General features: G+C 40.2%; 1 protein-coding gene across 3 annotated transcripts in view; it reads right to left on the reverse strand.

Moving 5' to 3' along the window:
• SAMSN1 (SAM domain, SH3 domain and nuclear localization signals 1) overlaps positions 1–13,646 on the reverse strand; it is a 108,123-nt gene that overhangs the window by 28,356 nt on the left and 66,121 nt on the right. The window lies entirely within an intron of this gene.

The following is a 13,646-nucleotide window of genomic DNA, read 5'->3' on the forward strand; positions in this document are numbered from 1 at the left end:
ACATACCTCCCCTGGGTGTTTTCGTTCAGGAAGGATCCCATCTTATTTTGTCCCTGTTCATAAATCACAGGGTTACTAAACCTGTTAGCTCTTTTATCTCTCACATGCAGTCCCTTTTAAACTAAAATTAGTTTGCAAAAAGGAAAAAAAAAAGACAAAAGCTACAGGAAACCATGTAGAAAAAAACCTTTGTCTTAAAATCTCGTTTGAGTAGAAGAAAATCAGCATCCCTTGGAGCTTGGCTAAAAGTAAAAGCTCCTTGCTCTTTTATTTCCCTGTTTTGCCACATTTATTAGTCAGCTCTGCCAAAAAAAAAAGAGGACTTAACAGTGGGGGAGTCCAGAGCAGAGCCAGATGGAAGGCATTAACCACAGTTTGGATCCATGTCCTAAGCAGTGTGGCATAAGAGGAAAAAAAATAACATACTATTTTTTTTCCCCAATGCATTTCTGGACACATCTAACCTGAAAAATATTTCCAGTCAACAGTTATTTGAAGATAATGACCCAGATTTGTGAATGTTTTTGGGCATTCTACTATTCACTAAGGAAACAAAAGCCCCAAACAAACCCAACAAAAAACCCAGTCAAACAAATCTCCTCTTAATTGATTGTAATCTCTCAGAAAATCTCTGTTGGCTAAATATTGTGGTTTATTTGTTTGTTTTTTTTACCTTGTGAAATTGAAAAGGACAATTTGGGTTGTACACTTTAATTTTATCTAAAGTTACCCTAAAGAACTTTGCTGTTAAGTAGATGAACAATAGCCTGTGACAGGGGGTTAGCTCAATAGATGATAGAAAAACACAGCCCTAAGGGTTATGGTTCTATTGGACAAGATTAACACCTTTCACTGTCTTGTCAACCCAGCCAAATGTGCCCTGCAGCATGGAGCAGGAGGGCTATAGAGGAGGAGGCTGGGAATCACATCAATGTTGGGAAAGTATAAAATACTCTCACACAGTGATCTCTAAACATACACTGACCTTTCTGTTGCATTCAGTCACTTCAAGATGTCTAGTTGGAATAACTCTATATTAATAAAGTGCAGATGTGCTGCAAATACTTTCAGAGGAACATGAGAAAAAACATGGTTTATTGTTGGTCTTACCTATAAACAGCTTGAGCACAGTTATTCTTTTTCAACCCTTGAAACAACCTTATATCCTACATGTGCAGAAGCCTTGGGCTATTTTGTAGTGTACTTCAGTGTTGCTTCATCCCTATTAAATATTCATAAGGGTTACAGGATGATTTCCACTATTCTAGATAATGGTCTTGTTGCACTGGAGAGCACTAAATAGGGCTGCTTCAGCAATTCTCTATACTAACTCTTTTCCATTAAGTAATCAATAGCTACCACCTTTTAAAAATGTATTCAACCCCATTATACTGATAAGAAAAAGCAGATTTAGGAGCTCTGGGCTGCAGTGGCAACAGGACTATTACTTTCAGTCATGTCAGTCCACTGCATTAGTGTCAGGGAACACCTACTTTGTGAAGATACAGCCAGGCCTTATTTCCAGAAGAAGGCAAGCTTTTAAAGTAAATGCAAAACTACTGGAAGAGAATATGATATTGACTTTTGATACTGGGATTCAGCACCCTATAAAGTGATTTTTCTGGCTGGATTCATGCAATGGATATGTTAAGCAAATATGAATTGCGGAGTAAAATCTAATGGAGGTGTGGGCAGAGGGAAGAACACTTTTATTTGCCCACACAATGACTGATGAAATAATTTCTACAAATCAATGCATTGACTTTCATCCCTCCCCCTTTGGTATAATGAAGTAACATAATAGAAATTATCAAATATAACTTTCAGCACTTTAAATTCTTCTTCCATTTTCTCCTGTATCTTCAATTCCCTGAAAATCTGAATCTTTAAATAGTTATTTTCAAAGGGGTAAGTTCTGTGTAATTGCTGTATGTTTGGTGATCTGGTTTGTCTGTAAATAGAAAAGCAACAAGAGGAGATTCTCCAATCCGTGTCTTTCTTGTAGGGCATATTATAGGAGAAGTGAGTTAGTTCTTACAAGAAAACAGAGCTTTTCTGCATCTAAAAACAACACGAGACAAAACTGACAGCAGTTACCCTGTTAACTAATCATTATGGGTGATACTAATCTCATTTTTCTCTTGAGATAATTCACACTGTTCAGAGATCTGGTTTCCTGCCGTGAGAAATTCTGGCCCATTGTGTTTTGCTTTAAGTCCTATTCAGAATAGCTTTAAAGTCCAGTGTGATGCAGTGGCTTTGTACTAACCCTCTCACCCAAGTAAATCTATTAAAATTCTTCTGTGCATTTTCAATGTTAGGTTCGATTTATCCTTAGACTACTCAAACTGTGTAAGCTGTATGAAGCAAATGTGGTCACTGGGAATAACAAAAAGGGATCTTCATGTGTTGCCCAGTTTTCTTGCCTGACACAGACACTTGTAATTTTGCCTGTCTCTTTGGAAGAAGCCACAGCAGCTCCTAGGAGGACAGTCTGTGCTTGTTGCTTTGATCAACAGAGATAAGTGGAGCTCAGGGTTTGATTAATTTCTTCTGTTCTCTGGTGCTCCTACTCCTTTCAGTCAGAGACAGCTCTGAGAGTGAACTGAAGTTACCAAAGTAGAGATGAACATTGCCACTCTGCTAGCTTATCTTCTTGCATAGATAATCAAATAAATGGTGTCCTACTTTCCCAGAAGGTGAGGTAGAGATTTTTAGTTTTTGGGATATTCTGTGGGGGGGGGAAAAGCCCACTGCAACAAAACCACCTTCACTTCTGTATAAAGACTGAGAATTTGCATACAAGATTCAGTAATTCTCCAAAGAGTAATACTGAAGCAAACAAAGGATGACACTGTGACCTCCCTACCTCAGGGATTTTTTTCTTGTTTACACATTAGTTACACATATAAACCTTCTGGCCACTAACCAGGCTATTAATATAACTTATGGCTCCCACAAAACATGGCCTAAACCTTGTACTTTACCAGTCAAAAGCAATAAAATAGATACAGCTTGTTCTTGCTAACTCAAATAGGGCAATCTACTGAAATGGCATTTTTAACTGGCTTAAAAATGACTCTATAAAAGGCTGGTTGTTATCGTGGTCTGGTATTCAGTCTGCTTGGAGGTGGGAAGAGAGGAGAGCAAAGTGGTCTTTGAACAAAAGTGCTGCAGTGCACACGCTCTAATTTTAATGATGGAAAATAACTGGGAAAGAAAAGCTGTTTAAAGTAATGAGTTAATCGTACTTAATGCAGGTCAAGAAACTTTACTCTCTAAAGCAAACGCTGAGCAGTTTTATCAGTACTTCTGTTTGGTACCAGCCTCAGTCTCTCAAGACTAAACCAGTGCTGACACAAAGCACATAGTTCCTGATAACCAGAGCTACACATCAGAGTTTCCACTAGAAGCTCAGTTCTTGAGTTCTTTCAAAGGGCACCTCATGCGGGGCAGGTGCCAATGCAGCTAAGAGCAAGAGGGAAGCTACTGTTTGTGAAGTCAAATGAGGATGAGATAGTTTGCAAAGTCTGCAAGACTTTCTCAGGAAGAGGCAAGCCATGTAGGAAGTCTGAGCAAAATAAGGCAATTTGATCTGTCAAAAAAATGTGCAGTGTGGATTAAAGAAGTTTGTGAGGAACTAAGTAAGCAAGCAAAGAACCATTAACACTAAAAGGTTTCTTGCGAATGAATAGCAGAGAATGTGCAAGTGGGGAAGGACCTGCCTCTTCTTTTAAATGCACATTGACCCTGAATTTTGAGCACCATCGTTCCTGGCCAGTAGCTGCAGAGTTCCCAGTGAGAAAAGTCATTCCAAATGCTTCTCTAGCAGTCTGTCCAATTCTGGGAGTGTGCACACAGGTATTTGCAATAATTATGTAATTAAGACTTTATTATTTATATGACATTTAATTAAAAGTGACTTTCAGTGGCACACAAAACCATGAAAAGAAAATGACTTTAAAAGAAGGTTAAGGATGTGTGACAAACTCAGAGGAGCTATGAAAATGACAGTTAAGGACTTGGAGTGATGTGCACTTTACCTCCCTGCTATCCTTTTTTACCCTTCATTTACACAAAGGTAGAAACATTGACGTACAAGCCTGGAAATCCACCTTCCACAGAATCAGGGTTGAAGTAAAGGGAAGTGCTGTCTGAGTATAGACTGGTGAAACACTACCATAAGTATTGCAAGCTCTGTCTTTAATCCCTTAAGCACCAACTTCTTCCTCTCCTGAAATTTTCTCCTCTCCAAACCAGGTGAATTCACAGACAAATACTCATATTTTAAAACAGAATCACCTTGCTTCTGTTAAAGTCCTTTCCCTGATTACTTATACAGCATGATTTTATTAATTCTGTGTGTTATCTAGGTCCTGACCTTGCAGAGTTCAGCTGAATTTCTTGTGGGAGATAAATTACTCACATGCATGTTTGCAGAGTGGGCTCTAAGTGAAGAGGAAAATATGTGTGCCCAGAAATGAACCAAGGACTATGCAGTCTCCAAGGGCTCAGTTTTAAATGGAGCCCTGTGTCTGTCTAGCACACATGGAATGGGTCAGTTAGCACACTCCCTCAGAGGGTGGGGGAATGTGACTAGAATGAATGCTCCCACGCCAGAGCAGTAGAGGTGATGAGGAGCCAAACACCTCATCGTGATACACACAGACAGCACATGGAATAGCGCAGTCAAAAATGGCATAACTGAGGGCTTTGCTGTTGCTTTCCGCAATCCTCTGGCCACAGCTGCTGCGTGCAGCACACTCACCTACCAACCCCACAGAGAAGCAATAAGGGATAGTCAAAAAATACTCTCGACTGCTGTGGCAGTGTTTCAGTCAGAGCCTTTGGTCATCCAGCAACTAAATTGCTGTACCACAGCCATATAGCAATTATTTAGATGGAGTGAGAGCTTTCTTTCCTATCTTTAGTTTCATTCATGCATGAAGTGGGAGCTGGTCCTGCTCCCAGGATGTCACTGAAAATGAAAGGCAGCTTCTGCATTCCTTCCTAGGGAGAGCTATGTTTTCAGTGGAAAGAGTTCCTTCAAATGACCTTCCAGAGGGAAAACAAGATTAAAAGGCTACCTCTAAGTCACCATTAAATCTGACCATCCCAAAAGCTCATTTGTTTTTTTCTGAAGAGTAAGCAAACTTACCCCCCCACCCCTTATCCAAGTTTTACTGCCACCCTGCAGTCTTATCCTTCAGAATGGGTAATGACCAACAATAAGCTAATTCTAAGAAACTTGGTGAAGGGGGGGGGGAAGCGCGTTAGTTTTTATTACTTTTAAATGAGTGTTTGATACATCATGTTGGTTCCCCTGATTAATGTTCATAGCAAACTCAGCCATTGGAGTTGTAATGTTTCTGCAAGCTTCCCCACAGCAAAGCTTAGCCATTAATTCAGTGGCATATGTCAGCTCAGCAGAGCAAGGTCACTCTTCTCTTTCAAGGGGAACCTTTTTAGAAATAATAAAACTGACAGAAAGTTCTTTTTTGCATGCTTTATGTCACCTGAGGTTGAGTGCTGCAGTTAATATCACAGAGCTTATAAACATTCTCATCCTCGGCATTCTCCAGTGCCGCTGAGCTTTTGGAACCTCAAAGGTTTTTGTTGGGCTTTTTGGGGTTTCTGTAAGTTTTTTTTGTGTTGGTTTATGTTTTAAAAACAGTAAGAGAGTGACAGCTTTATGTGGTGCAGATATACAGTATGTAATCCTAAATAAGTTAAAAAAGACTGAAAAATGAACAGATTCTTTCCTTAGAGGCTTTAGAGGACAAATTTTGAAAGGCATTATGAGACTGCTGATACTGCAGCATGCATTTAGGATGTTAGGATTTTGGGGAAAAGATGTAGGGTTGAGGACTTCCTAGGTGCTTGCACCTTTGGCCAAGAGGAAGAAAGGATTAAAATCCTACTGGTCCACCTTGTTGCCATTTCACTGTTAACTGATACTGGAGGCATGTGATGCAAAGAGAACACAAAGTTAATTGATCTATTTATGGACTGAATTTGAACTTGTAAGTAGATGAAAACGTGTTAGTCATCTTTTTGATAACTAGTTGCCACTGAAACTTACTGGGATACAAATATTAAGGATCATTATAAGCAAACTAAGTAGCTGAAGACTAAGATTCAAGCAATAGGCCAGTTTTTTTCCTTTTCATTGTCTCCCTTCAGACATCCTGACTACACTTGATTAATGAATCCATAGTGAGATTAGCTGAAATTGCCGTAATGGAGATGCTCTAGAGTAGAGACGCAAAATTCAGTGCAGTATCTATCATCAGTCACTGTGAGTTTTAGTGTTTCATCAGGTCTCTATGTCCATTTATTTACATTATTTTTATCTTAGGGAAAAAGAAAAAAAAATTGGTATTCACTACAGTGGGTTGAGTTTTGACTCCTTTAAAATTATGATTAGGGCACCATTGTTTCCCCCTTCACATATCCTCCATTTTCAGAAATCTGAGTTTCAGTATTGGCTTACTGCCATCAATGGGCCAAAGCTATCCTTAATGTCCAGTTGAAGAACGCACACGTGGCACTTCATTGCAACCTCACAGGCATTAAGAACTGTATATGCTTGCAAAACAGAAGCCTGGGAATGTAAAACCTCCTTGCAGACTTGTACTCATAAACAAATCAAGTAAACTTTTGGGTTTGGACCAGTGCGGAAGCTGAAAGGATTCCTAGTGATTTAGGACTGCGTAAGAATACCTAGTGCAGGAGTCACAATATGCTAAATTCTGGGTATTCCCTGTGTTACTGCAATCCCAGGGAAGAGAAAAAAAGCTAGTCATCTGAAGACAGGACAGCATCCTGGTGCTGTTTGGGTCACTCTTACAGCAGAATGGAATGAGCACAATCAGCAGGTCACTACGAGTACGAAGTCCAGCAAATAGTGCTAGTCTAGTATGGGCACTTTGATTCCTATAGTGCTAGTCTAGTATGGGTACTTTGATTCTTATAGTGCTGGTCTAGTATGGGCACTTTGATTCCTCCCTGATTATCTATGTGGAATGAAGTTACAATGAGCACTGCACAGTGGGAAACTACAGTTTCATCTCATGAAAAACGAACTAAGCTTTTCACCCTTACCTTGCTCCTGCAACCCCCATGAAAACCATGCACAGTTGAGAGACATCAATGAGATGATAATACCCAGACACAGACAACAGGGAGGGCTTTGAGGTGAAGCTCAAATTCAAGGGCATGCTCCAAATTCTACTCAAATTTGGCCTTCCATTGTGCCAACTATGAGGTTTTAAACTTTGATGAAGGAGTAGGAACACATCTGGTCCTCCTGTTCCCTCAGATACTAACGCAAATCCCAAACCCATAGATTTCAAGCATTCTACACATGCAGACACAATCACCAAGAGAGTGGAAGAGAGAAAGAAAACTCTGGAAACCCTTGAGCAGATGAGTTTTGCTATACACTTGTGACTAGACTTGACTGCCTGCTCTAGCATCATCAGTCATTTCGTGTACCTTCTACACAGGCTCAGACCTACTCATACATCAGTGAACCATGTCCCCTTTCCAGTTCTGTGAAGGGACTTTTAGACTTAACATCTGACCTTATAAAGGAAGCAGATGAACAGCAGTACAGGAGAAAAAGAGTACAGTTTGGGGAGTGAAAGCAATTTGTGCCTGGTCAAGCTCAGCATCCACTTTGCACTGATGAAGGCAGCAGAAAGTCGTGCTGTGTGAGCTTATTCAGCTGCCTTCGACACTTTGTCATCTTGTGTTCATGCATCTGCTTTTGGCTGTGCTATTTCTAAGGGAAGCTGATTTTTTTTTTTTTAATCTCAAGGCTCCAGGCTGTCAGTGACAAAGCTCCATCTCTATTTCAAACATAATGCTAAAGGGAAGACACAAAATGGTCAAACAGCACTCCTATAATGCTCCTCTACTTGTCTTCCTGACAAAGCCATGAGAAAACCTGCAGAAAGACCTAAGCCTAAGTACTCAAGTATTCCAATGGCCTCATATCTCACTTGCTTTTCAGTATGCTTAAAAGAACAGCAAACCTATGATATCTCCTGAATGAGGTCAGCATAACCAAATAGAGGACCTTACAAATTTCTGTGGTTCTCAAGGAAGTTTATCATCCCATGGACATCAAGGATGAGAGTGTGAGGTTCCTTGGTTCTTCTTGCAAAGATTATATAAGAGATGAAGACATAAATGGGTAGGAGAGAGACTGGAACTCCAGAATGGTGCAAAAATATTAGACAGGTCACTAGATCTTTTTCTTAGGCAACTAAGCAGCCTAAAGACTGTGTACAGATGAAGTCATTATCCAGATTTTTGCTTTAATCCATGGATACAGAAAGCTGGATAATGAGGTAAGGGGACTTAGTGGCAATATGATATATAATATACATAATCAAAGAAGCAGCTTCTCAGAAGCAGTTAAAAATCTCCAGACTTTTCCCTATGCTGGACTTTCAGTTTCAAGTTTGGGAAAAACAAAGTAAGTGAATATGCTCTTGGGTACACTGTAAGTGGAATAAGATAAAAAAATCTAGAAAGGTAAGAGCAAGTAGGTACACAGGAGAGCTTTCTCTTGAGGAAAAAGGGAGGTGGTCATTCATCTTCCTGTGGAATATGAACATGCTTACGTGTGTACACAGCCTTCGTCTGATGTACAGAACTGACTTGTCCATTAAGATGGATTAAAGGAGCTCTGACTTGTTAAATACTCAGAGCATACACAACCTGTAGCCTGGTGCCAAGCAATCAAAATGTCTAGAGCAAAGATATTAATACTGCTAACGTTCAGAAGAGATCATAACTATTTCTAAGAGCTGTAGTCACTCTGCAGTCTCTATTGCAAACTTTCAGCAGTTTGCGATATTGTGATTACAGAAGCCTCAAAGAGTTTTATTTTCCGTCTCTGAAATGGGTATTGGATTTCTGTCTGCTCATCAAGGGGTTGATTCTTCTGGTTAAAATTTTTTTAACCACCCACAGACTGCTTATCCCAGTTGGCCAGCAATGACATTAAAATGACTTCAGTCTGGATTTGTGCTCTGACAGATTACCAGAAAAGTGTTGAAACCTACAGAAAACTGCAGACCACATCCTTTGCCTGTCCTGCCCATATACAATTACTGCTTTTACCCAGTAATAACAGGTATCCTGGCCAATGCTTAATTTGGAGTATTTTGGGTTTCCTAGGAACATAGCATAGAAATAAGGCAACTGCTCTTTAAAGCTAATTAAAGAATTAAAAGGCAACTAATTATGATTTATGTGACCTTGGTAGCTGCGCTACGGTATTTATCAGATGGTAGTTATAAACTATGTGGTTGAAAGTCTGGTTTCTCAAAATGACTGGATAAGGTGGAGTCTGGACATTCTAATCAGCCTCCTGGCACAGGGTAGGAAAGAGATGGCTTTTCTTTCCCCACTGGACACTTTCTGGTGAGAAAACAGAATTCCTCAAATTCCAAGATTTTATTATATATGCTAATATATGTGTTAAGACACAGACAATTTTCTGAAACTGATGTTGGAAAAAAAATGAAAATGCTGGTAATGAAGAAGCAAAATAGTAACATAAAGGGAAAAAGGAAAAAATACCAGAAGTAAGAGGAGCAGCAATGTCGCTGCAGAGCCTACACACACACGAGAACTAACCCTGACTAACTACCTGAAGGGAGGCTGTAGCCAGGTCGGGGACAGTCTCTTCTCCCAGGCCACCAGCAACAAAACAAGGGGGGACAGTCTCAAATTGTGCCGAGGGAGGTATAGGCTGCATGTCATGAGGAAGTTCTTCCCAGAGAGATTTGCCATTGGAATGCACTGCCCAGGGAGGTGGTGGAGTCACCGTCCGTGGAGGTGTTCAAGAAAAGACAGGATGAGGCACTTAGTGCCATGGTCTATTTAATTGGATAGGGCTGGGTGATAGATTGCACTGGATGATTTTGGAGGTCTCTTCCAACCTGGTTGATTCTATGATTCTAAGCCAAGGTTCACTCTAACCTTGTTCTATATTTTTTTTTAATCTAAACTTGAGTGAGACAGGAAACACCTTCTGAAGTGTCATCTGCAATCCCTTTTCTTGCCCTCTACACATACATGGTTATCATAAATATTTTCTTTCTCTGAACCCTCCCTGATCAAGACCCACAGGTATTTCCACTGTAATCCGTGTTCTTATAACTGCTTCCCCGATGTTGTCATGTGCTTCTGATTACTTAACCCAGTTCAAATGGATTTTGACAAACAGTCTTTCTTCAAGAGGCAATGCAGTAAAGATCTTTAATGACAGAACTATGTGTCATCTTTGCCTATAAGCATAAATTTGCACAGCGGGCAGTATGGTGAAAACAGCTTATCATCAGCTCATCACCTCTCATCATTGTTAGAATGAAATGCAAATGGCAACGAACATTGCTTCGGTCGCAGTGGTGAGAATTAGCATCCGCGATGTTAGCAGCAGCTCATTTATTATGCACTGAGAATTTCAGGGGGAAAGAAAAGGATATAGAACTTGCTGTTTTCAGAAGTCTACCAGCCTTTACCTTTGAAATAAATTAAACCCCTCAGCTTTCCCCACTCAAGTATAAATCCTAGTTAATATTCATTAACACTGAGCAATCTCTTCGCTGCAGATCTTGTCCTACAGAAGATTTAATTATGTCTTGGATTAGTTTTGGTGTACCTATTTTGTATTTTCTTCTCTGTAATGAGTATTCCCCATTAGAGTCACGAGCCACTACCTACTAAAAAAGCAACAACAGAAAACTTGCTTACAGCATCTGTCTGCACTACAGGCTGCGAACACTTAGGCAAGCGATAAACTTTGCTCAGATGACAAATCCCATTGAGATCAATGGCATCACAGATAATTTATTCACTTGTTATCAGCACGAGGATCGTGCCTTCTGTGAAGAATATCTATGAAAAGGGGAAATTCCGTCCTCAAGTCTATGGCAAAAATGTGCATCGATTTCCACAGAGACAGGATTTCATTTAAAGCTTTTTAAAAAGAAAATTAGTGGTATGAAATGGCACCAAAGAACAAAGTTGCACATGAAAATATTTCCCCCCCCATTGGATTTGCCACTATTATAACACTGAAAATAAATAATAGTTTATCACCAAAGAGAATACTGATTTAATTGAAAACTTCGATGTATTTTTTTTGCCTAAATGAAAAGCACAAGCATTGACCCTGAATTATCTTACACACCAGAAGTAATCTGAGTTTCAAGCACCCAGCACATTTGGAAGCAGAATAAGGAAACAAAAATGTCTCAAACCTTTAGCATAAACATAGATCAACTGTCATGTAGAATAATAACACAAGACTTCCTTCAGTCAAGCCAGAAAAAAAAGGGCACAAAGTAGTCTTTGCTTCAGCTTGAAGTAAAGCCAAGAATCATCAGGCAGTTCTCAAGTTTGCTATGTCCGTAGGAATTGGAGGGAGGGAGAGGGAGAGGGAGAGAAAGAGAGGACCAGGCTCTGCCCAGCACATTACATCCTGTGAAGTGGGCAAGACAATGCAACAATGTTTTACAGATTATTAACACCTTCCATTGTCATTTGCGCCTGGTCAAATGTGTAAAATATTGCAAGGTGGAATGCCAAATAGCTGTGAAATGCTTTAGAAGTGTTTTATTTGTTTCAGGACAGAATATGGTGCTGCCTGAAGCATATACAAAAGAGAATACTGGATACTGTATAATTTCTTAGCATGATTTAGAAAAATGCCACTCCCCAGATGCACTAACATTTCTAAGTCATAAGGGCAAAAGAGGAGAAAATAAAGGGGTCCTTTCATCCTCTAAGTCAACTGATCTTCTCTTCCCCAGCACTTTAAGGGATGCTGGGACAGACTGCACAAACTCTTAGCTGAAACACATCTAACAAAAGTGTCCTTCCTCCAACTTGCTGCAGTACTTTTCTGCTCTGCAACTAAAACTTGCAGTGATGTGGGAAACGTGCTTTCCCTGAAGTGGGCTGACAGAGCAGCTAAGTCTGACTCTGGCCATCAGCAGGACCACAAACCTCAGGGCTAAGGTGCAAGACTCTGTTTGTTTGACCTCACCTGCCCACAATTAATACCGCGTCTCAAAACAGCTGTGCTGCATAAACCATGCCGTGCCTGGTTTCACAGAGGAAAAAAGGAGACAGGCGAGTACTGAACGAAAGCTCTGAGAGAGCTGTCTCTTGGTGGATGCACAGCCTCTGTTCTGAAAGTCATTTAAGGTCCTGGATGGACAGATAGGTTAGATTAGACAGGCTTGAAATAGAGAGCTTCGATTTGTTGAATTTCTTCAATATTAAGCAGGGCATTTTTAAGCCGTAGGACTTTTCCTTTATAGTTCAACTACCTTGGTCCTCAGCTGATGTGCAAGATATAAACCTACAGTTCCATGGCAGTATGTGCAGCTACAACAATAACTATTTGCAAAGGATCAGAATTCTTCCAGTATGGCTTTTATAAACATTTGTCTCACATTTCTCTCCCAATTTCCTCTGAGATGACACGAGGTGGAGATTTATTTTTTGCCTAGCAATTACTGATTATTTGTTTACATTTCACACAGAGCACATGGCTATTATGTGTATCTCCATGCATATGCACACGCTGCCAGATATGCAGAGAAATTATTGGCATGACTGCAGCAGTGCAGAAATCCTGCTGTATAACCAAACAGGTTGCAACTCTACTATTTGAAGCTTGGACTAGATGACCTTTAAAGGTCCTTTCTAACCTAAGGCAGTCTATGATTCTATTTCATGGCAATGGACAAGTATCAACCCTTTCATAGCAGACACGGAGACTTGTAAGATGCTGCTTTTTGCCTGTGTAGGATCTAATACATCTGCAGAAGTCCCCCAAGCACCACAGTAATCTATAAAGTAAATGCATTGTACACAGAGAAGTGGCAGTCAGATACTGAAAACGTGCTTTAGTCTTGCATTGGTTATTGACTTGCCAACCACTACTAGAGGCTTTATATAGGGAAAGCAAATTGCCTTGAGAAGAGTTTTAACACCAGCCTTGCACAGTGTTCTTTCATCTTTACCAAAAGGTGTAACTGGATGCTGATATTTTTCAAGTTAGGAATAAAAAGCAAAAGGATTAAAAAGAAAATGCTGGTGAAACACTTGAAATTCATCCAGTTATGATAAAGACAACTGGTCACTATGGGTAAGACTCAATTACCCAAAAATATCTCCTTGGTGTCCTCTTTGAGGACCTGAGGTGGCAAATGTGATTTTCTCCTATTTAACATGCCATATCTTATGTCTCTGCCATAGGTCTTGTGTCATCCGCATGCGGATGTTAGAGACACTGGGATGATATAAGCCTCCCAAAGGCAAGGTGAGGTAGCTTAAGACCTCCATATTGACAAATGCATCCTGTCCTGCATACGGAGTATGTGGAACTACCAAATGTCGTCCATGCAGAGCATGGACAACCAGGAAATGATCTCGGGAAGTCACTTTTGAAATCTTGAAACTTCTGTTAGGAAGTAAGGACCTGTGCCCCCTGTTACCCAATTCATTATTAAGCAACTTTGGTATTTGTGTGGCTCTCATGGGGGATGTTTCAAAACATGCTATAACAAGCTAAGATTCCTATTCAGTGTGATGTGGGACTGTCCCCTTTCATG

This window comes from Pogoniulus pusillus, chromosome 12, assembly GCF_015220805.1.
Source record: "Pogoniulus pusillus isolate bPogPus1 chromosome 12, bPogPus1.pri, whole genome shotgun sequence".
NCBI classification, from domain to species: Eukaryota; Metazoa; Chordata; class Aves; order Piciformes; family Lybiidae; genus Pogoniulus; species Pogoniulus pusillus.